We start from the raw sequence: 25,475 nt of genomic DNA on the forward strand, positions 1-25,475 counted from the left end.
CTTCCTTCTTTTTCAAAATGGATGCTCTAAAACTAACTGCATTCCACTTTAACTACTAGGAACCTCAGAAGCAAATTAGGAGCTTAACTACCGGTCTCCTGGCCTGCTTTCGGTGGACATCTGCCATTATTTTCACTTTCTGTACTGCATCCTGCGGCTGCATGAATTCCTGTATTCGTTTATCAATTGCTGCATAGCAAACAGTTCCCAAGCTCAGCAACTTAAAACAACAGCTGATTTCTGATGAGTCTGTGAGTAAGGTGTATGGTTCTTATAAGGACCTGGGATAGGCTTACTTTGCAGCTGCATTCACCTGGTAGGCTAGCTCTGGCAGAATTCCCTTGGGCCCAGCCGGCCTTGAACAGGCTTGATGTCTCCATATGGCCTTTCATCTTTGGGAGACTAGAACAGGCTTCTTCACATGGTGACAGTGGCATTCCAAGACGGCCAGCACTTATCATCTGTCTACTTGCATCATACGTGCTTATGTCCCACTGGCCAAAGTGAGTCAGTCAGATACATAAGCCAGAGTCACTGTGTACGTGATTCACTGCAAACAATTAATGTGGTCTTCCTAATAGGGCTATTATTAATACTTACTCTCTTGAAATCCTCCTAATATTTGAATGTTATTCTTTAACAAAGTTTATTTCCTATCTGCTCCATATCTTATCTTTTTAAGAGCTAAAATATTCCTTATGGATGTTCTAAGCTCATACTAGTCCAACATATCAGTGAATGAATGCTTATGTAGGATTCAAAAGTATTTTAAAATTTAAAATGTACCATATGCCACAGCAAATGCTCACTCCCAAATTCTTAAAGATCTCACAAAAGGAATAAAAATTCCTTTGAATTTCCAAGTTGCAAAATCTTTTACAAACATTAGTGCCAATCAGTTCCCTCACCATGAAGAAATGCCTCAGTTCCACTGATGATGTTCCACACTCAAGCTCTTGAGGCACTCTGTACCTGAAATCAATAGCAAATGTATTATCATAAAGTATCCAAAATGCCTGAAATCTTAAGGTTAGAAAAAGAACCATTATTTACATGAAGTACTTCTATACCAACTACTCCAATTAGCAAACCAAGAAATTCTGAACAAATATAAAAATGTTAATCTGAAGAATATTAAATAATATAAACAAAATGCCAAAAAATCACCAAAGAATACGTGTAAAGATGAAAGAAATTCATTAAACTTGTTTCATCTTACAATATTTTTAAGATACCTTAGTTAGTGTTGTCGCTCAGTCGTGTCTGACTCTTTAAGACCCCATGGACTGCAGCCCACCAAGCTCCTCTGTCCATGAGATTTTCCAGGCAAGGATACTGGAATAGGTTGCAATTTCCTTCTCCAGGGGATCTTCCCAAACCAGGGATCAAACCCAGGTCTCCTGCACTGCAGGCAGATCCTTTACTGACTGAGCTACAAGGGAAGCCCTAAGATACCTTACATAACTTTAAAGATAAGTTGAACAGGCATTAAAAAATTAAACTATTAAAGACATGACTATACTTCTGTGACTAGTTTTAATATGTACTTTTGTATCCCACTGGCTTTTTTAAAAACACGAATTTCAAATTCAAGATAGTATGTTTTTTTGAAAATGAATGGGCTTTGGAAATATGTATGAATATGTGACCTGGAGGGCAACTAAACTGGTATCAAGTAAGGTGGGTCTCTGGACTGCCAAGGTCTGCACTATGACTGGGGCACACATAACTAAAAAAAGTCAAAACAGCCCTTCTGGCTGCAATTATGATGCCAAACAAGATGCTGTTCTGTGAATAGGTGGCAAAATGCTTCAGAGATTTTTCCACCAGGGGAGACAAAATGTGGAATTTTACTGATGCACAGTAGACTTTTTTTGTTGTCTTTAAATTAGGCCAACAGCAGAGTTATTTTTAGATTAGTTACTTCACTTTCTCTTCTTAATGGGCTGGTATACAAAATAGGACAGAAAATGCACCATATGCCACAGCAAATGCTCAAATCCTAAATTCTTAAAGCTCTCATGAAAATAAAAGATATCTCTATCTTAAAATATGAGACTTCCATTCAGATGCAATTAAGACTATAACTAATCTGACTGATATTTACCAGTTAACAATAAAATAAATTACATATCTTTACTTCAAAAACTAATATTTTGGAGGTTTTTTCCCTTTAATCATTTTTTAGTAAAATAAATAAGCTGTAAGGAAAGAAATAAAGTGTGAATGAATGCACTGACTTAGATTTATGATTAAAAGTTAACATTTAAATCATAGAGCATTTTCAAATCCTACAGTGACTAACATAGCTCTTGATTTCCTCAAGTTACAAAATTTAGATGACTCATCGACTTGCTCTTTCATAAACTCATCCTAAAGTCTCTTCAGGAAGGCTTAGTTTTATAGAAAGATAAACTTTTAAAACTTACTCTTTGGAAGTGTGCTTGTTGCTTGGGCTGTAACACTGATTAAAGAGGACTCAGGCCCTACCTGTCCCTGGCTCTGTGGTCTGCTGGAAGCAAACACTGCTAACTGCCTTCAGCAGGGACCACTTCTGAATATCTACTGCCCACCAGACTGTACAAGACACTTAGCCTGAAACATTGATTAACCCCACAACAACCAGATAAAGCAAGATCCTCACTGTTCCCCAAATTTACAAACAAGGACCACAAATCCCGAAGGTTAAATATTTTTTCTAATATACTAGTAGGGTCAACTCTAAAGCAAGAAAATAAACATGACTATGGTACTGTAAAAACAAAACAAAACAAAACAAAACAAAAAAATAGTATATATATATATTCTTTGTATTTCAACATGATGGCATTCTCTTTTTATGATTGCAATTATGCTCCACAAAACTATACTATTATTTTGATTTATACTACTGTTATAAATTATGAATATGACACAGAATCCATAACATTAAAAACATATAAATGTATATAACATATAATATTGGTAAAAGTTAACTGCTTTAAAAAGAAATTCTCCCCACTTTTATTAATGACATATAATTTAAACTATATTATGAAATTTAAAAAATTAAATAGATTAATAAAGTCAACAAACATCTTTAATACAGCAAAACAATTCATCATGTTCTCTGAAATGCCCTGATTTTATTAACGTTACAAAAGTGCAAGACAACAAACTGGTATCTAACCTACTTCACACAGTTTACAATTAAGATGAGAAAATAAAGTTCTCATCCCCTTTAAAAAAAAGTAAGTAAAATATCTAATGTCTTAATATTATTTTATTAAGATACAGTCTTGTGAGTTCATCATATGTTAAATGTACAGTTTATGTTTTTCCCTAAAAACAGGGCAGATGAATACTGCTATAGTTCACGATTTTAAGTATCTAGCTTTGAAAAGATTAAATGTAGAAATTAAATGAAACAACTTTAAACCAATACTGATACTTAGGCATAAACATCAATTGCTAAATAACACTGGTATGCTGATAAGTTGGAATTTTCCATCAAAACTATTTTCACATATAACTTCAAGAGATAAAATGTATGATGAAAAACTAGGAAACCTAAAGAATATCATGATTGCTTTAAATGTTATTAAACCAACAGTACTAATGAACTCCATGTGTAAAGGCTACCTTGCATGTGTGTGCTAAGTGGCTTCAGTCATGTCCAACTCTTTGTGACCCTATGGACCATAGATGATGCATACACAATTTTTACAGTTAAAAATACACTTAAGATAACTGGCATTTTGATATAATCCTAAACACCTTAATTCTGAGATATAACCTCTAAGAATAATCAGGTTTAATAGAAAAAAAATACTAGGCTGAACACAGAAAAAGTATTCTAAAAACTTTAAAGAAATCACAATACCTTGCCAATAAAAGTGCTAACAAAAGCAAAAAACTGAACAACTAAAAATGTCAAAGGCTGCTTTTAGAGACGAACAGACTTTGACTGGGAAAGAGGAACAGAGAGGTTTATATGCATTCAAACTTCATCACACTTTGTGGCAGACAGTGGTCTGGTCCTAAAATGAAATTCCATGTCTAAATTACTGTTTAGCAATTTTTATATAGCTGGGTCAATTAATTTTAAAGAGATCAACCCTGAAAATAAGAAACAAGAAAGAGGTGAAGTCCTCTAAATAAAACTATAATGCTAGATTTTATTGAACATTAAACCTGGTTCATACCCTTTTTTTCCATCAAGTAAATAATCTACTTGGAAGGTATATGGGGAAAAAAACAAATAAACCAACTTTAAAGAAGTAGTAAAATGTCCTGAAATTCTTATCAGTTGATGTGACTATATCTAAGTACTTTATTTTTTATCTTTCTGTGGTTGCTAAATTCACATTTAAATTACTTAAGACTAATTTCACCATATATTTACTTTAGAATTTTACTAAAGCTGAGTTCTAAGAAAGTGCAATGAAAGCCCAATCTTTTACAATTTATGAATAGATTATTTCTAGGGCTGGACTAGATCTTGAAAACTGCATTACAGAACTTGTGCATTGGTTTCAACTCATCCATTATTTCCACTCAAAATGAGGACCCTCCCATAACACAATATTGCTAGAATAGTTACCAAGCACACACAGTAACCACTTTCTGAGCATGTGCTTTTCATTAGGGGATCACTAACATATGCTCCCAACATCCACAAGCTAAAGAATATGTACCACTTGCCAAACCTTTCTTCCTCTGAGCACATATCTACTCAGTAAATTATTTCCAGACGAATGGGAAAGGGAATTATGTTTCTTTGACTAAATTATCTAATGATGTTCCTAGAACTGAAAGAGAGGGAAGAGACATATGTGTGAAACATCTTCAAAATATTCTTCCCAGTTGTTCCTTAGTGCCTGAAACCTGTAAGGAAAAGTCCAACGTTTCCAACCTCATTTCCTCAGTGTGCACATGTAAAACGGTGGTCAATGGAGGACACAGGACAGTGTATTACAAGATACAGTGGTACTATTGATAAGTTCATATCATAGAATACCACGGACTGGGCCATAAAAGAAGATTCTACTTCCAATAGGAACTAGTAATTAATTAGCTTTATTATAAAAATAGAAAATTACTCCATTTCAGAACCAGAAAAACTGACTTCCTAAAAAATGTCAACAGTAAAATTCTCAGCTTAGCTATAGGCTCAGTAAGAAGTTCTCAGAACAAAAGAGCAGCAACCCAATAAAAGTACGTAAAATACCAAATTAAATGACATGGAGATCATGCTATCCAAATTCATTACTGAAGCAAAAAGAAAAAAAAAAAAAAAAACCTAACAGGGGAGTCAGACTGATACCCAGAAATGAGAAATCTTTTAAATTTACAATATAAGACTGTTTACCAAACATACTGCTCCAGAAAATGAGAATTCGTTGCAATGATGAATTTATTAATTTAAAAAGATCAATTTTAAAGTCAAGCAGTATGGTATAAGACTTTGAATGAATATGGAAAAGAAAATACTGCAAAACTCAGACAATCTTAAATTGGGGCAACATCTAGTTTTGCCACATCTAATAGCTTGAGAGAACTTCATGAATAAACAATTGTAGCTTCACTTGCAAATACCACAAACAAAATTCAAAATTAATTTTTAAGTTTCAGGTTTCAAGTTTCCAAGGATATACTGGTTCAGCCAGAGACAATATTTGACTTCTGAGTACATCCACAAAATCAGATTTTTCTCTAAAGAATATCCCTGGATCAGCTCTTTGTAACTTAACTGCCTAACCAAAGGGGGCAAGAAATGATGAACAGGATCTATTTGCTTCTGGTAAACTGCCTATTTCCCTTTCTTCCAGATCCTCAGAATTCATGGAGTCTGGTATGAGGAATGTTCCCTTAACTGAACGGGTGGCTCCATCCTAAACTCTGGCACTGTGTTTTAAGATGAAAACAAACAAAAACAAAGCCAATAAATGAAACAGCCCTGCAGGAAAAAAAAGAAAAAAAAAAAGGAGGAGCTAGGAAAAAGCACAGTCTTGTGATCCATTGTTACCACTGAAGGGAAAGGCATTTACTATCTGGCAGCTACCATGTGGGAAACTGTGTGTTTGTGTGCGTATGTGTGTGTGTGTGTGAGTTGCTCAGTCATGTCCGACTCTTTGCGACCCCATGGACTCTAGCCCATCAGGCTCCTCTGTCCATGGTATTCTGCAGGCAAGAATACTACAATAGGTAGCCATTCCCTTCTCCAGGGGATCTTCCTGACCCAGGAATCAAACCGGGGTCTCCTACATTGCAGGCAGATTCTTTACCAACTGAACCACCAGGGAAGACCATAGGAAACCTTACAAATGTTATTTTTGACTCATACCAAAAAGAAAAAAAAAAACCACTATGTAGAATTTTCATCCATATTTTATAGATAAGAAAATCAAGTTCAGAGATCAAATAACTTCACCCAGATCACATAGCCAGCATATGCCTGTGCCTCTCCATCTGTCTAATCCCAAGCTCTCCTCTTGCCATGATGTCAAGCCCACATCTCAGTTAACAAATATTCCTGCTGGGCTTCCACTATGTGTACCCATGATACAAAGAACTACGAAAGAAACAGGAGACATCACCTTTGCCCTCCAAGCAGTTAACATCTAAGAGACATTCTGAAGACTCAGATGTCCAAACTATGAGAGGCAGTGTGTTTTACAGAGAGGGAAGAACACTAGACTACGGGAAGGGAGGTGACTCACTGGATTGCACCACTTACTAGCCACACAACCTTGAGTAAACAAGTATTTCTGTTATTTTCTCATCAGCAGAGAGCATAGACTATAACCATCTGCCTTAATGATCTCACAGAATTAGTTCAAAGATCCAACTGATTAAAAAAACTATAGAACAGGAGAAAATATTTTCAAATGAAGCAACAGACAAGGGATTAATTTCAAAAATATAGAAACACTTCAAACAGCTCAATATCAACAAAACAAACAACCCAATCAAAAAATGAACAAAAAATTCAAATAGATATTTTCCCAAAGACAACAGGCACATGTAAAGATGCTCAACATCCCCAATTATTAGAGAAATTCAAGCCAAAACTACAGCGAGGTATCGCCTCACACTGGTCATAAAGGTCATGGTCAAAAACTCTACAAACAACAAATGCTGGAGACAGTGTGGAGAGAGGGACCCCTCCTACACTGTAGGGAATGTAAACTGGTGCAGCCACTATGGAAAACAGTATGGAGGTTTCTTTAAAAACTAGAAACAGAACCTCCATATGACCAGAAGTCCCATTCCTGGGTATATATCTAGAGAAAACCATAATTAGAAAGGATATACTTATGGCCTACATACATGCACCCCAACGCATACAGCAGCACTACTCAAAACAGCCAAGACACGGAAGCAACCTAAAGTTCCACTGACAAATGAATGCATAAAGATGTGGTTTACATACACATACACACACACACACACACACACACACACACACAGGGATATTATTCATCCATAAAAAAGAATTGAATAACACTATTTGCAGCAACATGGATGGAACTAGAGACCATCATACAAAAGTGAAGTAAGACAGAGAAAGACAAATATTACATGATAGTGCTTATACATGAACTCTAACAAAGAAAAAAAAAGATACAAATAGTTATTTACAAATAAGAACTAGGTTCACAGACATAGAAAACAAACTTATGGTTACCAAAGGGGAAAAGGGCAGAGATAAATTAGGAGTTTGGGAGTAAAATATACATACTACTATATATGACACAGATAAGCAACCATGATTTACTGTATAGCACAGGGAATTATATTCACTTAGGCAATGGCACCTCACTCCAGTGCTCTTGCCTGGAAAATCCCATGGATGGAGGAGCCTGGTGGGCCGCAGTCCATGGGGTCGCTAAGAGTTGGACACGACTGAACGACTTCACTTTCACTTTTCACTTTCATGCATTGGAGAACGAAATGGCAACCCGCTCCAGTGTTCTTGCCTGGAGAATCCCAGGGATGGGGGAGCCTCGTGGGCTGCCGTCTATGGAGTGGCACAGAGTCGGACATGACTGAAGTGACTTAGCAGCAGCATTCTATTATAACCTATAATAGAAAATAACCTATAAAGAATATAGATAAATACATATATAACTGAATCTCTTTGCTGTACACCTGAAACAAGCACAGTATTGTAAATCAACTATATATTAATATATTTTTTAAAGAGGCTGATTAGCTACAAAATATTTTAGAAATATACTAACACTGCTATTCAAAGGTCCATAGTCATTACAGATCTTTGGATCAGTTCAGTTCAGTTGTTCAGTCGTGTCGGACTCTGTGACCCCATGGACTGCAGCATGTCAGGCCTCCCTATCCATTATCAACTCCCAGAATCTACCCAAACTCATGTCCATTGAGTCGGTGATGTCATCCAACCATCTCATCCTCTGTCATCCCCTTCTCCTACCCTCAATCTCCCAGCATCAGGGTCTTTTCAAATGAGTCAGCTCTTCATATCAGGTGGCCAAAGTATTGGAGTTTCAACTTCAACATCAGTCCTTCCAATGAACACTTAGGACTGATATTCTTTGGCATTGCCTTTCTTTGGGATTGGAATGAAAACTGACCTCTTCCAGTCCTGTGGCCACTGCTGAGTTTTCCAAATTTGCTGGCATATTGAGTGTAGCATTTTCACAGCATCATCATTCAGGATTTGAAATAGCTCAATTGGAATTCCATCACCTCCACTAGTTTTGTTCATAGTGATGCTTACTAAGGCCCACTTGACTTCACATTCCAGGATGTCTGGCTCTAGTTAGTGATCACACCATTGTGATTATCTGGGTCATGAAGATCGTTTTTGTACAGTTCTTCTGTATATTCTTGCCACCTCTTTCTTAATATCTTCTGCTTCTATTAGGTCTATCCCATTTCTGTCCTCTATTGAGCCCATCAATTCAGCAAAAAAAAGATTACTTGACTCACTTTTGTGTCCCCTCTTTTTTATTCTGCTTTAACTTGGCTTGTTTAGAGAGTTGGTGCTCTAAGAGTGAAGGACTAACCAACTGACTCTGGCTCTTGCTCCCTGCAGCGTTCTGACAGTGGGACTCAAGACTAAATCGCTTTCCCTGGTTACATTTGCACCTAAGCCAGTCCAGGTGCAAGCTCGCTCTTAGCCAAAAGGTAAGATTGTCCTATTTCCCTCCCATCTCGCCTACATTTCTTTTTCTCCCTTCTTCAGCAGCTACCTTATAAAATCAGAACCTCATGCTCAAGTGTCTAGTGCATTCTCAAACCCAAAGTTGAACCTATAATTATAAATTTCTGTCAAAAAAATATGAGAGGATCCATTTCCTGAGGGTGAGTTGAAGAAACTAGGTTTAGAAACTTAGTGATGAAGAGATTCTCTAAAGAGGTGGAGAATTTGCAAAACAAGAAACAGCCTTTCAGTGACTGAGTTTCCTAAACTAGGTTGTCCCAACCACAAGCATTCAAAATAAATGAATTAAGTGTTAGTCATTCAGTCGTGTCCGACTCTTTGTGACCCCATGGACTGCAGACCATCAGGCTCCTCTGTCACAAAGAAAACTGGAGCAAGATGCCATTTCCTTCTCCAGGGGATCATTCTGACTCAGGGATCAAACTTGGGTCTCCTGCGTTGCAGGAAGATTCTTTACCATCTGAGCCACCAGGGAAGCCTAAATGAACTAAGTTTCTGTCTTAAAGACTAGTATTCAAACATAATTCATTATCAAAATGTTCACTGCAAACTGATCAATACTTAGAGCATTATATTCCAATAGGAAGAATTATTCCCAATTTCAAACAGTCAATTGACAAACTTCAGGAGACTATCTAGATTCCAAATATGTTTGATTCAAAACGAGTTACTGTAATTCTTCAGGTAACTTCCAGATCTTCATTTTATTTTGTCCAATTTTAATGCAACCACTATGATATGGCATAAATATAGCTCAATGAAGATAAAAGTACAAAAAACTTTGTTAACTGAAATGTCACAGGACAAATTTACACAACATGACAAACTTAAATGCCTCAAGCTTTAAACACATACAACACAGCACAATTACTTCCACCTCTCTCTCTCTTTTTGTCTCTTTCTCTCTTTCTGCCCACACCCTTCCACCCCCAAAATTCCTCCCTTCTCTGTCTCTGTCTTCTTTTAAAGGACGCTAATTGTATTTTCCCCTTTCTATAATTTCTTTTCTACATATGAAACTGCACTCTTCTATTAGATTACTTATAGAAACTTAAAATGCTCACTGGATCAAAAAGAAAAAAAAAACAAAATCAGAAGTGAAAACTATTAGAACTTTAGAGGTTCTAGATTTATTTATAGGAGTATTTACATATTTTATATTCTAAATCACAATTTTATTTCTGATAATCAGTGAAATTTGGGTTCTATTTCAATTCCCTAATTTCCTGAGGGGGGAAAAAAAGCTTTATTTTACTCTTCTTCCCAGATGGCTCAGGGGTAAAGAATCCACCCGCCAATGCCAGAGATGTGGATTCAATCCTTGGGCTGCGAAGATCCCCTGGAGAAGGAAGTGGCCACCCGCTTCAGCACTTTCACCTGGAAAATTCCACAGAAAGAGGTGCCTGGCAGGCTACAGCCCATGGGGGTCCCAAAAAGTCGGACACAACTGAGCACAGCACACACACATAATACTTCAGTGTTTCACAAGAGGTGAAGAGGTGTTTCAGGTGGCACAAGAGGTAAAGAACTTGCTTGCCAATGCAGGAGACACAAGGCACAATGCAGAACCCATCGACATGGGTTTGATCCCTTTGTCAAGGAGATTCCCAAGAGAAGGGCATGGCTACCCACTCCAGTATTTTTGCCTGGAGAATTCCATGGACAGAAGAGCATGGTGGGCTACAGTCCAAGAGGTCACAAAGAATCAGACAACGCTGAAGGGACTTCACATGCTATTTGTCAATTTACTTATGGACTTTACAAGGGAGAATTCAACTGCCACATCAAAAGAATCACTACATTTATTTTAACTTTTACCACCACATATTGAAATTTAAATTAAGAACAAGTTAAAATGACTAAATATTATTATTGAAAAGTGTGATTAAAAACAGAAATAATGGATAGCTCTTTATGAAAATAAAGGCTATATATATTAATAGTTCTTCAATTAATTTTTAACTTGTATCACTGTGTCATCAAACAGTATTTTTTTTAATCCTCTAGTTGTCTCTCTTCACCCCCTATTAACATTTTCAAAAAAATAAAAAGAGAACTTCACTGTCTGAGTAAGACCATAATAGTTCATTATCTCTGCACATCTCAGCAGCCCCACACCTGACTGCATTAGGTCTTTTTGCACTTTTCATTTTTTTGGTCGCAGAAATATTGTAAGTAATGCAATGAAACCACATACTCATCTGTATTTTCTCATACGGCCAATCTCTGACTCATAAATATTTCATTTATTGTTGTCTTAACTCTAGAAGAGTTTGCCTGTATTTTTCAAGCTTTATTTTGAAACCTTTCTCTTCTGAAAGTGATTCTGATCATGACTTTGGTAAACTAACACATACTACCTCATAGAAAGAGCTTTGATTCAACACAATGACAGCTACCTAGACCAATGAACTGAAAAGTTTTAGGACACAAAACTATAAAATTCACATAATTCTGAACTAAGTTATTTCACAAGGAAATTCAATATTATATGATAGAAATATGCTTTTTGATACTTAAAATGGTAGGAATACTGTTCACATAAGTGCCTTTAGGTCAAAGAAAGTAAAGAATATGCAAGATGAGTTCAGAGAGGGCATTTGGGAAGTATGGGAATTATTGGTTAGTTGAGAATTTAAAAAATCACAGACTGCTTATTCAAGAAATTGAATAGTGGAAGCTAAAAGAGATTAAATTCCAAGAAAGAAACAGAAATGAGACTGTTCAACTTACAACTCTTCCATATGATAAAGTGACAAATGTTACTTCTAAGTCAAGCCTCCTGTCAAAAAGATATATGTTCCAAAGGAAAAAAAAAAAGAGTCAAATAGTCTACTAAGCCCTTTCCGTATAATGCATTTGCTTATAGCAAGGAAGAAAGAACATCAAGGGAGAGAACTCTGCTATTCCTCATTCTTAGCCTTTTCATCCATCTTCCCATCTCCTTCAGCTTAGACTGTATAATCTACAAAGTTTACATCAAATATAAGAACAGAAACATTCCCTGAAACAGACCCTGCAAAGTTGGGTCTGTTTTGTTATCTTAAAAATATAAATAAAGAATACCAGAACATCTAAAAAACATAAAGAGGCACCATGAGCAAATACAGTAGGAGATCCCCCTTACCCAAAAGCACATAAGTAAAACCTACTTAAACAGACTTTCTGGCTGATTGAGAACATTTTTGTGATAAGTTTTCAAATTCATGATTCCAGTCAGATACTTCACCCATCTAATCATACCCTGGGATTCTGGTCTACACATAACCTCATGTACCAAAGAGTAGGTAAAAAGCTGTGGGTCATGCGAAAGCTTTGCCTCATACTTAATGTTGCCTCTGCTAGTCACGATGCTACATGACTCTTCTACCTGTTGGAGAGCTTCCAGATATTTTTGCTTTGCCATGATCTCAGAGAAAATAATTTGAACACTGTTCTTGGTTCAAACTAGAGCACTGATGACTCTGCTGATCACTGTACTTATTATCCAGACTGACACTGTAATAATAATGACAAAAGTTGAGTAACTAATGAACTCAGTTCAGTTCAGTTCAGTTCAGTTCAGTTACTCAGTCGTGTTCAACTCTGCAACCCCATGGACTACAGCCCGCCAGGCTTCCCTGTCCATCACCAACACCCGGAGTTGATGCAGACTCATTTCCATTGAGTAGGTGATGCCATCCTCTGTCGTTCTCTCCTCCTCCTGACTTCAATCTCTCCCAGCATCAGGGTCTCTTCAGATGAGTCAGTTCTTCACAGCAGGTGGCCAAAGTATTGGAGTTTCAGCTTCAACGTCAGTCCTTCCACTGAATATTCAGGACTGCTTTCCTTTAGGATGGAATGGTTGGATCTCCTTGCAGTCCAAGGGACTCTCAAGAGTCTTCTTCAACCACAGTTCAAAAGCATCAATTCTTTGGCGCTCAGCTTTCTTCATAGTCCAACTCTCACATCCATACACAACCACCGGGTAAACCACTGCTTTAACTGGACGGATCTTAGTTGGCAAGGTAGTATCTCTGCTTTTTAATATGCTGTCTAGCTTTAACATGCTGTCATAACTTTTCTTCCAAGGAGCAAGCACCTTTTAATTTCATGGGTGCAGTCACCATCTGCAGTGATTTTGGAGATCAAAAAAATAAAGTCTGTCACTGTTTCCACTGTTTTCCCATCTATTTGCAATGAAGTAATGGGATCAGATGCCATGATCTTAGTTTTCTGAATATTGAGTTTTAAGCCAGCTTTTTCACTCTCCTCTTTCACTTACATCAAGAGGCTCTTTAGTTCCTCTTCGCTTCCTGCCATAAGGGTGGTGTCATCTGCCTATCTGAGGTTATTGATATTTCTCCCAGCAATCTTGATTCCAGCTTGTGCTTCATCCAGTCCAGTGTTTCTCATGATGTACTTTGCATATAAGATAAATAAGCAGGGTAACAATAGACAGCCTTGATGTACTCCTTTCCCGATTTGGAACCAGTCTGTTGTTCCATGTCCAGTTCTAACTGTTGCTTCCTGACCTGCATACAGGTTTCTCAGGAGGCAGGTCAGGTGGTCTGGCTTTCCCATCTCTCGAAGAATTTTCCACAGTTTTTTATGATCCACACAGTCAAAGTCTTGGCATAGTCAATAAAGCAAATGTTTTTCTGGAACTCTCTTGCTTTTTCAAAGATCCAGTGGATGTTGGCAATTTGACCTCTGGTTCCTTGGCCTTTTCTAAATCCAGCTTGAACATCTGGAAGTTCACGGTTCACATGCTGTTGAAACCTGGCTTGGAGAATTTTGAGCATTACTTTACTAGTGTGTGAGATGTGTGCAATTGTGTAGTAGTTTGAACATTCTTTGGCATTGTTTTTCTTTGGGATTGGAATGAAACTGACCTTTTCCAGTAGTGTGGCCTCTGATGAGTTTCCCAAATTTGCTGGCATACTGAGTGCAACACTTTCACAGCATCATCTTTTAGGATTTGAAATAGCTCAGCTGGAATTCCATCACCTCCACTAGCTTTGTTCATAGTGATGCTTCCTAAGGCCCACTTGACTTTGCATTCCAGGATGTCTGGCTCTAGGTGAGTGATCACACCGTCATGATTATCTGTGTCATGAAGATCTTTTTATGTATAGATCTTCTGTGTATTCTTGCCACCTCTTCTTAATATCTTCTCCTTCTGTTAGGTCCATACCATTTCTGTCCTTTATTGTGTCCATCTTTGCATGAGATATTCCCTTGGTTTCTCTAATTTTCTTGAAGAGATATCTAGTCTTTCCCAACAAGACCGAATTTCTGCCTTAGTCAGTCTCTCCCATCAGGAAGCTTCAATAAGCCTTTTATCCTTCTCCATCAGAGGGCAGACAGATTAAAAACAACAATCACAGAAAACTAACCAATCTGATCATAGAGACCCCAGCCTTGTCTAACTCAATGAAACTATGAGCCATGCCGTGTAGGGCCACCCAAGACGGATGGGTCATGGTGGAAAGCTCTGACAAATGTGATCCACTGGAGAAGGGAATGGCAAACCACTTCAGTATTCTTGCCTTGAGAACCCCCATGAACAGTATGAAAAGGCACAATGATAGGACACTGAAAGATGAACTCCCCAGGTCGGTAGGTGCCCAATATGCTATTGGAGATCAGTGGAGAAATAACTCCAGAAAGAATGAAGAGATGGAGTGAAAGCAAAAACATCCAGCTGTGGATGTGACTGGTGATGGAAGTAAAGTCTAGTGCTGTAAACAGCAATACTGCATAGGAACTGGAATGTTAGGTCCATGAATCAAGGCAAATTGGAAGTGGTCAAACAGGAGATGGCAAGAGTGAAATCAACATTTTAGGAATCAGTGAACTAAAATGGACTGGGTGAATTTAACTCAGATGACCATTATATCTACTATTGTAGGCAAGAATCCCTTAGAAGAAATGGAGTAGCCATCATGGTCAACAAAAGAGTCAGAAATGGAGTACTTTGATGCAACTGCAAAAATGACAGAATGATCTCTATTTGTTTCCAAGGCAAACCACTCAAAAATCACAGTAATCCAAGTCTAAGACCTGAACAATAAAGCTGAAGAAGCTGAATTTGAACTGTTCTATGAAGACCTACAAGATCTTCTAGAACTAACACCCCCCAAAAATGTCCTTTTCATTATAGGGGACTGTAATGCAAAAGTAGAAAGTCAAGAAATACCTGGCTGTTGCTGCTGTTGCTATCACTTCAGTCATGTCCGACTCTGTGAGACCCCATAGACAGCAGCCCACCAGCCTCCCCCGTCCCTGATATTCTCCAGGCAAGAACACTGGAGTGGGGTGACATTTCCTTCTCCAATGCATGAAAGTGAAAAGTGAAAGTGAAGTCGCTCAGTCATGTCCGACTCCTAGCAACCCCATGGACTGCAGCATACCAGGCTCCTCCGTCTATCGGATTTGCCAGGCAAGAGTACTGGAGTGGGTTGTCATTGCCTTCTCCAGAAATACCTGGAGTAATGTGCAAATTTGTCCTTGAAGTACAGTGTGAAGTGGGGCAAAGGCTAATAGAGTTTTGCCAAGAGAATGAACTGGTCATAGCAAACACCCTCTTCCAACAACACAAGAGAAGACTCTACACATGGACGTCACCAGGTGGTCAATACCAAAATCATATTGATTATATTCTTTGCAGCCAAAGATGGAGACAATTCCATACAGTCAGCAAAAAAAGACTGGGAGCTGAGTGTGGCTTAAATCATGAAATCCTTATTGCAATATTCAGACTTAAATTGAAGAAAGTAGGGAAAACCACCAGACCATTCAGGTACGATCTAAACCAAATCCCTTATGACTATACAATAGAAGTGACCAATAGAATCAAGGGATTAGATCGGCTAGACAAGTGCCTGAAGAACTACAGACAGAGATTCGTGACATTGTACAGGAGGCAGTGATCAAGACCATCCCCAAGAAAAAGAAATGCAAAAAGGCAAAATGCTTGTCTGAGGAGGCCTTACAAATAGCTTTGAAAAGAAGAGAAGCAAAAGGTAAAGGAGAAAAGGAAATGGCCATTTGAATGCGGAGTTCCAAAGAATAGCAAGGAGAGATACGAAAGCCTTCTTCAGTGACCAATGCAAAGAAATAGAGGAAAACAACAGAATGGGAAAGACTAGAGATCTCTTCAAGAAAATCAGAGATACCAAGGGAACATTTCATGCAAAGATGGACACAATAAAGGACAGAAACTAATGAACTATTGGCTTGCTAATAATTTTTTCTTGCTAAAGACTTAAGAAGCAATAAGTAGGACTTCTTCTGGTGGTGCAGATAAGAATCTACCTGCTAATAAAGGGAACATGGCTTTGATGCACGGTCTGGGAAGATCCCACATGCCACAAAGCAAGTAAGCCCATGGGCCACAACTACTGAAGCTTGTTCTGCACAACAATAGAAGCCATCACAATGAGAAGACCACACACCACAACAAAGACTAGCCCCTTCTTAGTAAAATTAGAGAAAGCCTGTGCACAGCAACAAAGACCCAGTCCAGTCAAAATTTTTTTAAAAAAGAAAGCAATAAAGAGAACTACTACTTGATAGCAATTAAATGGGAAGAAATAAGAAAAAAAAATTTGTCATAGAATTCTTAGAAGTCCATGTCAGTTTTAAGCTCACAGTTCCAAGCCAGTGAACAAAATGTGGCATGGATTTTAGAAACAGAAATTTTAAAAGATATGTCTATATTTATATCAACAACTATATGTGTGTGTGCTTGTGTGCATGCTTGGCAAATATAGTTGTGAGCTTTACTGGCTCACCACCTGATTTTGGATGGTCTACGAGGTGTACATTTTTATAGTTTTAAATAGCTGAATCAAAATCAAAGTATATCTTATGAAATATGAAAATTATATAAAATTCAAACATTAATGTCCATAAATAAAACTACTGGCACACAACAACATTCATGCACTTAGGTGCCATCCATAGCTGCTTTTATATTACAGTGGCAGAGTTGACTAGTTGTGACAGAGACCAATGGTTCACAACCTGTATTTACTATCTAGTCTTTTACAGAAAAAAAAAAAAATTACCAACTTCCACATATATACAGTGGCAGATTTTATTTTGGGGGGCTCCAAAATCACTGCAGATGGTAACTGCAGTCATGAAACTAAAAGATGCTTACTCCTTGGAAGGAAAGTTATGACCAATCTAGAGAGCATATTGAAAAGCAGAGACATTACTTTGCCAACAAAGGTCCATCTAGTCAAGGCTATGGTTTTTCCAATAATCATGTATGGATATTGGAGTTGGACTATAAAGAAAGCTGAGCGCTGAAGAATTGATGCTTTTGAACTGTGGTGTTGGAGAAGACTCTTGAGAGTTCCTTGGATGCAAGGAGATCCAACCAGTCTATCCTAAAGGAGATCAGTCCTGAGTGTTCATTGGAAGGACTGATGCTGAAGCTGAAACTTCAATACTTTGGCCACCTGATGCAAAGAGCTGACTCATTGGAAAAGACCCTGATGCTGAGGAAGACTGAAGGCAGGAGGAGAAGGGGACAACAGAGGATGAGATGGTTGGATGGCATTATCAACTCAGTGGACATGAGTTTTGGTAAACTCCAGGAGTTGGTGATGGACAGGGAGGCTTGGTGTGCTGCAGTCCATGGGGTCACAAAGAGTCGGACACAACTGAGCAACTGAGCTGAACTGAAAATATATACAATGACTTGGCATGAAACTCTAAAATAAAAATGGTTTGGGACAAATATCAATATCATATCTACTGAAATTATGAGATATTAAAAGTGAAATTATAAGCTTCCAGTCTCAGAAGACACTAGCAAAACTAATTAGAAAATATCTTAAAAACAATAAGCATTACACAGCGATTATTCAACCTCATAAGTGTTATTACATGGCAAGAAACAGTACAGAAACATGACTCAAAGCTTTAATATTATTAAATTCTTAAAATGGGCTGTGGCAAATCTTCACCCCAACCCCCCCCCAAAAAAAAAACTAGAAACACTTCAAGATATTTAGATATGGAGAAAATAATAAAGAAGATATAAGCCTAGTGTTTGGGACAGTGATAGGTTCTAAGATAACTGAGATACAGTTGAACTTCTTGATTCTTGCGTAGTTTACCTTTTCCACCAAAAAGAAAAGTTATACTAAAATGTAAAATCAAATATAACTAATGAGAAAATAAAAGCTCAGGAATTAAAAAGAGGGCCATGAGTCACTTTAAATAAGTTCAGGTATGCAGAAATACTAGGTTAAAATTTTAAGGCATCTTTAAAAAGTAGCTTGTATATGTTATCACGAAACTACACTTGATAACCTTGAAAGAGTTACAAACAACAAGAGCAGATGTAACACATAAGAGGGGACAAATGTTATTTTATTTTTTGAAGGGAAAAAGATTCTAGGAAACGAAGATCAGTGATCTTGACATTATTCCCCAACAAAATTCTACAACAGGTTACTAAACAGATGGTTTGTGAGCACTTACATTAAAAAAAAAAAAAAAAAAAAACCTGCCATGGATTTGTTAAAAATAAGTCATACTAAACCTTGTTTCCTTGTCTCACATGTTATTAGATGAGTGGATCAGAGAAAGGCATTGGCTGTACAATGCCTGGACCAAGAAAGTATGGAGTAAGTCTTTCAATGGCCAACTGTTAAGTCCACTTCCTATGTAACTTTTGGGGAAATTCTTAGATTAAGAGGCAAATATAGATCAGTCAAGGTTCTGCATGTTTTGTGAGCACAGGCACTGACAGCCTTTGTTCTAGACTATCTTTCTCATGGATGTCTATATACCAAATTGCCTTTGAATATCCATAATACCTCCCTCTGAACAAAGGGAAGGTTTGCTTATAGCCCATTACAAAAGATCAGGGTTCCTAAACTTGAAGTTCCTCATCTGCAATACAGTGATATAGAGTGTACAATGTGGACTTGGGGCACTCTGTGGAGCCCCTGATGGACTTAGGGGTGCATGCGTGCTAAGTCGCTTCAGTCATGTCCAATCTTTGAGACCCTATGGATCATAGCCTGCCAGGCTCCTCTTTCTGATTCCCCAGGCAAAAATACTGGAGTGAGTTTTCATGGCTGCCTGCAGGGCATCTTTCCAAATCAGGGATCAAACCAGTGTCTCTACTCTCCTGCTCTGGCAGGCAGGGTCTCTACCACCAGCACCAACTCCGGGTCTCCTGCACTGCAGGTTGATTGACCATCTGGGCCTCCAGGGAAGTCCCTGAACTTGGGGGACAAGGAACCAAAGCAAGCATAAGGTTCCTGCTCCTCACTGTTATCAGGAGTAATAAAGTCCTTTGTCTTCTATAAAGTTCCACAAAATAGTGTCTGACTAATCTGTTACCATGCAAGTAAGGTAAAATCTCAGATACCTCACAGTTCTGGACAACCTGTAACTCAGCTTTGCCATTGGTAAAATGGGGCAATAACAGTATAAATCCTCATAAAGACAGTATGAAAAATAAATTAATTCACACACAAATTTCCTAGAAAAGTATCTACTGCTTAATATTAGCCATTTTTATAATGACACTTATGATTAATTTCAGATGTATACCAGTAGGTAAATAATCCCATTCAAAGGGTTAATGATAAATCAAAGAGCTCCTACTCACTGAGTTTAAAAAAAAAGGCTCTATTCTTAACCTTGCTCTGATCAATATTTTCAAAAATAATTAAGTAGAGTATAAAGTGTTAATCAAAATTATAGATGACACAATTGTTAACATAGATAATAGAACTGAGATTTTAAAAAATCTTGACATGCTGAATACACTAAATGATAAAGAAACTAATGTAACAGACATATAAATCCTATTTTTTTACAATATTCTAACTGATAGTATTTGCAATTTACATGAAATGAAGCAACACTTTAGTAACAATGTAACATGACTGAAAAAAAATTGCCATTAGGTTACAGAAAAAATGAGAACAAATTTTCATTGCATTCTGTGTTGGTCAGAACATATACATGGCATGGTATTCAGCTCTGGATACATTTTAAAGGGAAGCTTCAGCAAAGAGAAGCATATCCAGAGGAGGGTAATGAGAACTGTGAAGGGCAAAAGAAATCCACAGAGTGTATATGAAGGATAACTGAAGAAATATGACTTCTTTATCCTCAGAAAGGAAAGGTTTATTGATTATAAAAATTTTTAAGACATCTGCAAAATTATCTATGTGAAATAGTCTGTGTAAAACCAAAAGGTGGAGTTAGAAATAATGGCTAATTGATTCCAATTCAATGTAAGAAAGAACTTTCTATCAATTAAATTTTGTCAATTATTGAATATTACAATTAGTTATTCATTCATGTAAGTTTCACAAAGCCACTAGCCAGAACTATGAAAATGGGGACTGCTTCTCTCACATACAGATGTCTTTAAATTATTCATTTCTTACCTGTAAAAAAAGGCAACCCACAGAGGGTTTCTCCAGGCATCTTGTGCATTTTCATTCCTGTCTTGCCTCCCTGATTTTTGTTGCATTTCAGCCTAGTTGGCCTCTTCAAACTGACAATTTGTCCTTAGCAGCCCACCTAACTTTTTGATTTGAAAGTGAAAGTCGCTCAGTTGTGTCCGACTCTTTGCGATCCCAAGGACTACACTCCATGGAATCCTCCAGGCCAGAATACTGGAGTGGGTTGCCATGCCCATCTCCAGGGAATCTTCCCGACCCAGGGATCGAACCTGCATCTCTTATGTCTCCTCATTGGCAGGTGTGGGAATACTGGTGTGGGTAGCCATTCCTTTCTCCAGGGACTCTTCCCAACCCAGGAACTGAGTCCAGGTATCCCGCATTGCAGGCGGATTCTTTACCAGCTGAGTCACAAGGGAAGCCTGACTTTTTGATTTACTTCTCTGAATATATTATTTTTCCATTTCCTGCAGTCCATAAGCCATCTGACAGTGGCCCCTGAGTAACAAACCCTGTCTCCATCTCCCACCTGATTTGGAAGAGAAAACAAAAATTTATTATCTCAAAGTTTCAATTCTTGGATTCTTCCTACTTCTTTTGCCATTTACAGATTGTAGGTGATCAGTAATCAATGAATAAACGAGTAAGTGACTGAATAAATGAATGGGTATTATTAATCAACTGATAATGAGCTTCTTCTTCTTTAAAAGCTAACTACCTGAATGGGCTGTACATCTTTCAACTTGTCAAACAGATGAAAAGGAGTGAAAAGAACAACAAACACCTATGAGAACAAAGGAAAGAAGTATGAGAACAAGAGAGACTAAGGGTGGAAACAGAAATGAGAGTAGACAGCTACGGAGAGGACCCCAAATTAATTCTCAGAAAAGATCAAATAGTAAAGCCTCTAGTTCATAAGCGACGCCAATTTATGTCAAAATAAAATGCAATAATTTATAAAAGAAACATACTTGAATAACAAATGAGAGGAGAATTATAAACTCCTAAGAAATTATGATAGGAATAAGTGACTGCATTCTCACGAAGGCAAAACTGATATACACAACAATTTGATGAATCTCAAATGTGTTACACTAGATGAAAAAAGCCTGCCTCTGAAGGTTACATACCGCATGATTAATAACATAGAGTTGAATGTAATATGTACATATAGATATAGTATACACATATATACTATACATGAGTATTTTATACAATTTGTATAAATACAATATACAAGAGTCAGACAGGACTGAAATATTATATACATGTATATAATGCATATATACATATAACACTTCTCTGTCTAAGGGATTCTCCAGGCAAGAATATTGGAGTGGATTGCCATGTCCTCCTCCAGGGGATTCTCCCAACCCAGAGACTGAACTTCCTGCACAGGCAGGCAGGTTCTTTACCCACTTCCCACTGGGGAAGCCTTATCCTGCCATTTGCATCAACATGGATAGACCTTGAGCACATTATGCTGAGACAAGTCAGAGAGGCTTGTGCTGTCTCATACCACACATAAATGTGGAATCTAACAAAGTCAAACTTGTAAAATCAGAGAGCAAAATAGGTGGCTACCAAGAGATGGGGATGGGGGGATAAGATTGATGTTGTTTAAGGGTACAAACTTGAAAGGAGCAGTAAATAAGCCACAGACATTCACTACACAGTGTAATGAAGAGAGACAACAACACTGCACTGCAATCATGGGATGTGATAGGTATGGCTACAATAGAGACCACATTGCAATCTGTAACATGGTGGACTTCATAAATGTAAACAGTGCTACAATATCAAACTCACTCAATTAAAAAGACTGTTACCTCCCCCAAAAAACACACTTTAAAAAACAAAACTCTAGGGACAGAAAATAGATCAGTGGTTACCAGAGACTACAAGATGAGAGGAGGTGTTGACTAAAATTCACATGAAAAAATTTTGGAGCATGATGGAACTGTTCCACATCTTAACTGTGGTAGTGAGTATACAACTATATGTTTGTGAAACCATACAGAACTGTACACTAGAAAGACGTGAACTTTATTGCATATAAATTTTATTTAATTAAAACTTGAAAAATTTGTAGAGTTTAAAACAAATTTGTAAAGATGATCAATTAAAATATGTTTTGTGTTGTTAATAAAGCACAATAAAATCACAGCAATATTTTCTTAGATCAGTTTCCCAAGGCAAAAGAAATAAAAGCAAAAGTAAATGAGAAAAAAATGGAACCTAATCAAACTTACAAGCTTTTGAACAGCTAATGAAGCCATCAACAAAATGAAAAGACAATCTATGAACTATGAGGAATTTACAAATGACATGACTGACAAGGGTTTAATTTCCAAAATATACAAATAGTTCATACAGCTCAATATCAAAAAAACCAAACAATGCAATCAAAAAATAGGCAGAAAACCTAAACAGACATTTCTCCAAAGAAGACACACAGATGGCCAACAGGCACATGAAAATATGCTCAAGGTCACAAATTAGTTAAAAGCAAATCAAAACTGCAGTGAGGCATCACTTCACAGTGGTCATAATGGCCATAAAAGTCAAAAAGTCTACAAATAATACAGAGTTCCTGGTAGCCTCGTGGTGAGGAGTCTAGGCTTTCCCTGTTGTATGACCCAGGTTCAATCCTGGTCTGGGAACTGAGATCCTGCAAGCCACACATGAGGTGGCCATTAAAAAAAAAAAAAAAAGTCTACAAATAACAAATGCCAGCGAAGATGTGGAGAAAAGGGGATCCTCCTTCAGCACTGGTGGAAATGTAAATTGATGCAGTCAGTTTAGAAAACTGTAGTGAGGTTCCTTAAAAAACTAAAAGTACTATATGATACAGCAATTCCATTCCTGGATACATATTTGGAGGAAACCAGAATCTGAAAAGATACATGCACCCCGATGTCCATAGCAGCACTGTTTACAATAGACAAGACATGGAAGCAACCTAATCGTTCATCAGCAGACGACTGAAGAGAGAGAGTGACTGAGTGTGTGCATGTACACAATGAAAGATTACTCAGCCATAAAAGAATGAAATACCACCACTGTAGCACATGAATGAACCTACAGATTATCTTACTAAGTGAAGCAAATCAGACAAAGATAAATATCATATATGATATCACTTATACGTGGAATCTAAAAAATAATACAAATGAGTTTATTTACAAAACAGACACAGACATAGAAAACAAACTGTGAGTACCAAAGGGGAAACGAGGAGGGAGGGAGGGATAAATTAGTGGTATACAATTAACAGATACACATTATTATATAAAAAATAAACAAGGATTTACTGTATAGCATAAGAAACTATATTCAATGTTTTATAATAAACTATAAGGGAAAAGAATCTGAATATATAACTGAATCACTTGCTATACACCTGAAACACAATATTATACATCAACTACAGTTCAATTAAAAATAAAAAGATTGCATCTGATAGTTTTCTTCGGAAAAAACAAAACAAAAAATTATGTTTGATATTTAAACAACTTTGTAAATATGAGCATTTAAAATATAACTTGTAAAATTAATAAATCACAGTGAAAGTAACAAGTAACAATTCTGAGAGAAAATTATCAGGATCATTTCTACAACATAGTAGCCAATACCTTATTTTAAAATGAAACATCAAATGTATAGCCAAATAGCTTTGTAAAAATAATCAAATATATTTTCACTGTCTTATAAGTAGACATGTAAAAATAAAATAATCATTTGTATTCTATTTTAAATGTCCTCTCACAAAAATGTAGTTCCAATAATAAGAAAATAAGCATTAAATATTTTATTGTTTATTTATTCATAGCTTGTTACTATATATTCTCTATTATTGTACATTTGCCCTTAAAATTCGATCTTCTATAGTCATAAAAACAAGTTGTCTCTCAAAATAAAAACAATACTTATAATAATGATGTTCCTTTAATATAATAATATAAGTAAGTGAGTACTTAGTCACATTTTAGCATCTAGCATCGTTTCAGTCCAGTGGGAATGAGATTTTTCCAGGACACAATTAGAGGAATATCAAAGAGAACAGCTATGTAAAATCAAATACCAATTAGAAATAAAAAGTTACATTGCCTTTCTTCTACTTGTCAAATAGTTTCAGCAACAGACATGCAGGACTAGGGGCAGTTTGAAATTACTGAAAATTACAAAACAGCACAGAATTGGAAGTGATACAAGGGCAACCTAAAAGCATACTTTTCTGAAAGTAGAGAAATATTATAAATAGATCAAAAAATATAGATTTAAAAGTACTTTCTTTGGGACAACACAAATGCTGTCAAATGAACTTTATTTTTAGTTACAGGAGTATATATTCTCTATAACGGGGGTCCCCAACCTCCAGGATCTAGTGCCTGATGATCTGAGTTGGAGCTGATGTAATAACAATAGAAATAAAGGACACAATAAATGTAATGCCCTTGAATGATCCTGAAACCATTCCCCCTGCCCCACCCCTGGTCTGTGGAAAATTTGTCCATGAAAATGGTCCTAGGTGCCAAAAAGGTTAGCTCTACAACATACAACAAGGTGAAATATACTGAAAAATGAACATCTGCAAGCTTACATCACTGCTACAAACTACTGCAATTCATAATCCCCTACCTTCTGACACGCAATCTGCAGCTCCTTGTTTGTCTACATATAGGCTAATTTTTCACAAGGAAAGTAGCCAGAATGAGAAAAGATACTACACTACACACGGGACGGCACACTTGACAGGGCGTGTACACTTGGTGTAAATGCATGCATCACTTGACTAGGGGGTGGGGCAGCAAAGCAGTGAAGGAACAACTTAGATGGGGCTCTAAAGACTTTTCAGCAGT

At 37.1% G+C, this 25,475-nt stretch overlaps 1 protein-coding gene across 10 annotated transcripts in view; it reads right to left on the reverse strand.

Moving 5' to 3' along the window:
* FOXP2 (forkhead box P2) overlaps positions 1 to 25,475 on the reverse strand; it is a 669,679-nt gene that overhangs the window by 634,339 nt on the left and 9,865 nt on the right. For 3 of the 10 annotated variants that reach the window (XM_060414745.1, XM_060414741.1, XM_060414736.1), the window contains exon 2: positions 909 to 972. The exons of the other annotated variants lie outside the window; for them this stretch is intronic. The gene's annotated coding sequence lies outside the window, so the exon portion shown is untranslated. The remainder of the gene's footprint in view (positions 1 to 908; positions 973 to 25,475) is intronic. 10 annotated transcript variants of the gene reach the window in all.

This window comes from Ovis aries, chromosome 4 (genome assembly GCF_016772045.2).
Source record: "Ovis aries strain OAR_USU_Benz2616 breed Rambouillet chromosome 4, ARS-UI_Ramb_v3.0, whole genome shotgun sequence".
NCBI lineage: Eukaryota > Metazoa > Chordata > Mammalia > Artiodactyla > Bovidae > Ovis > Ovis aries.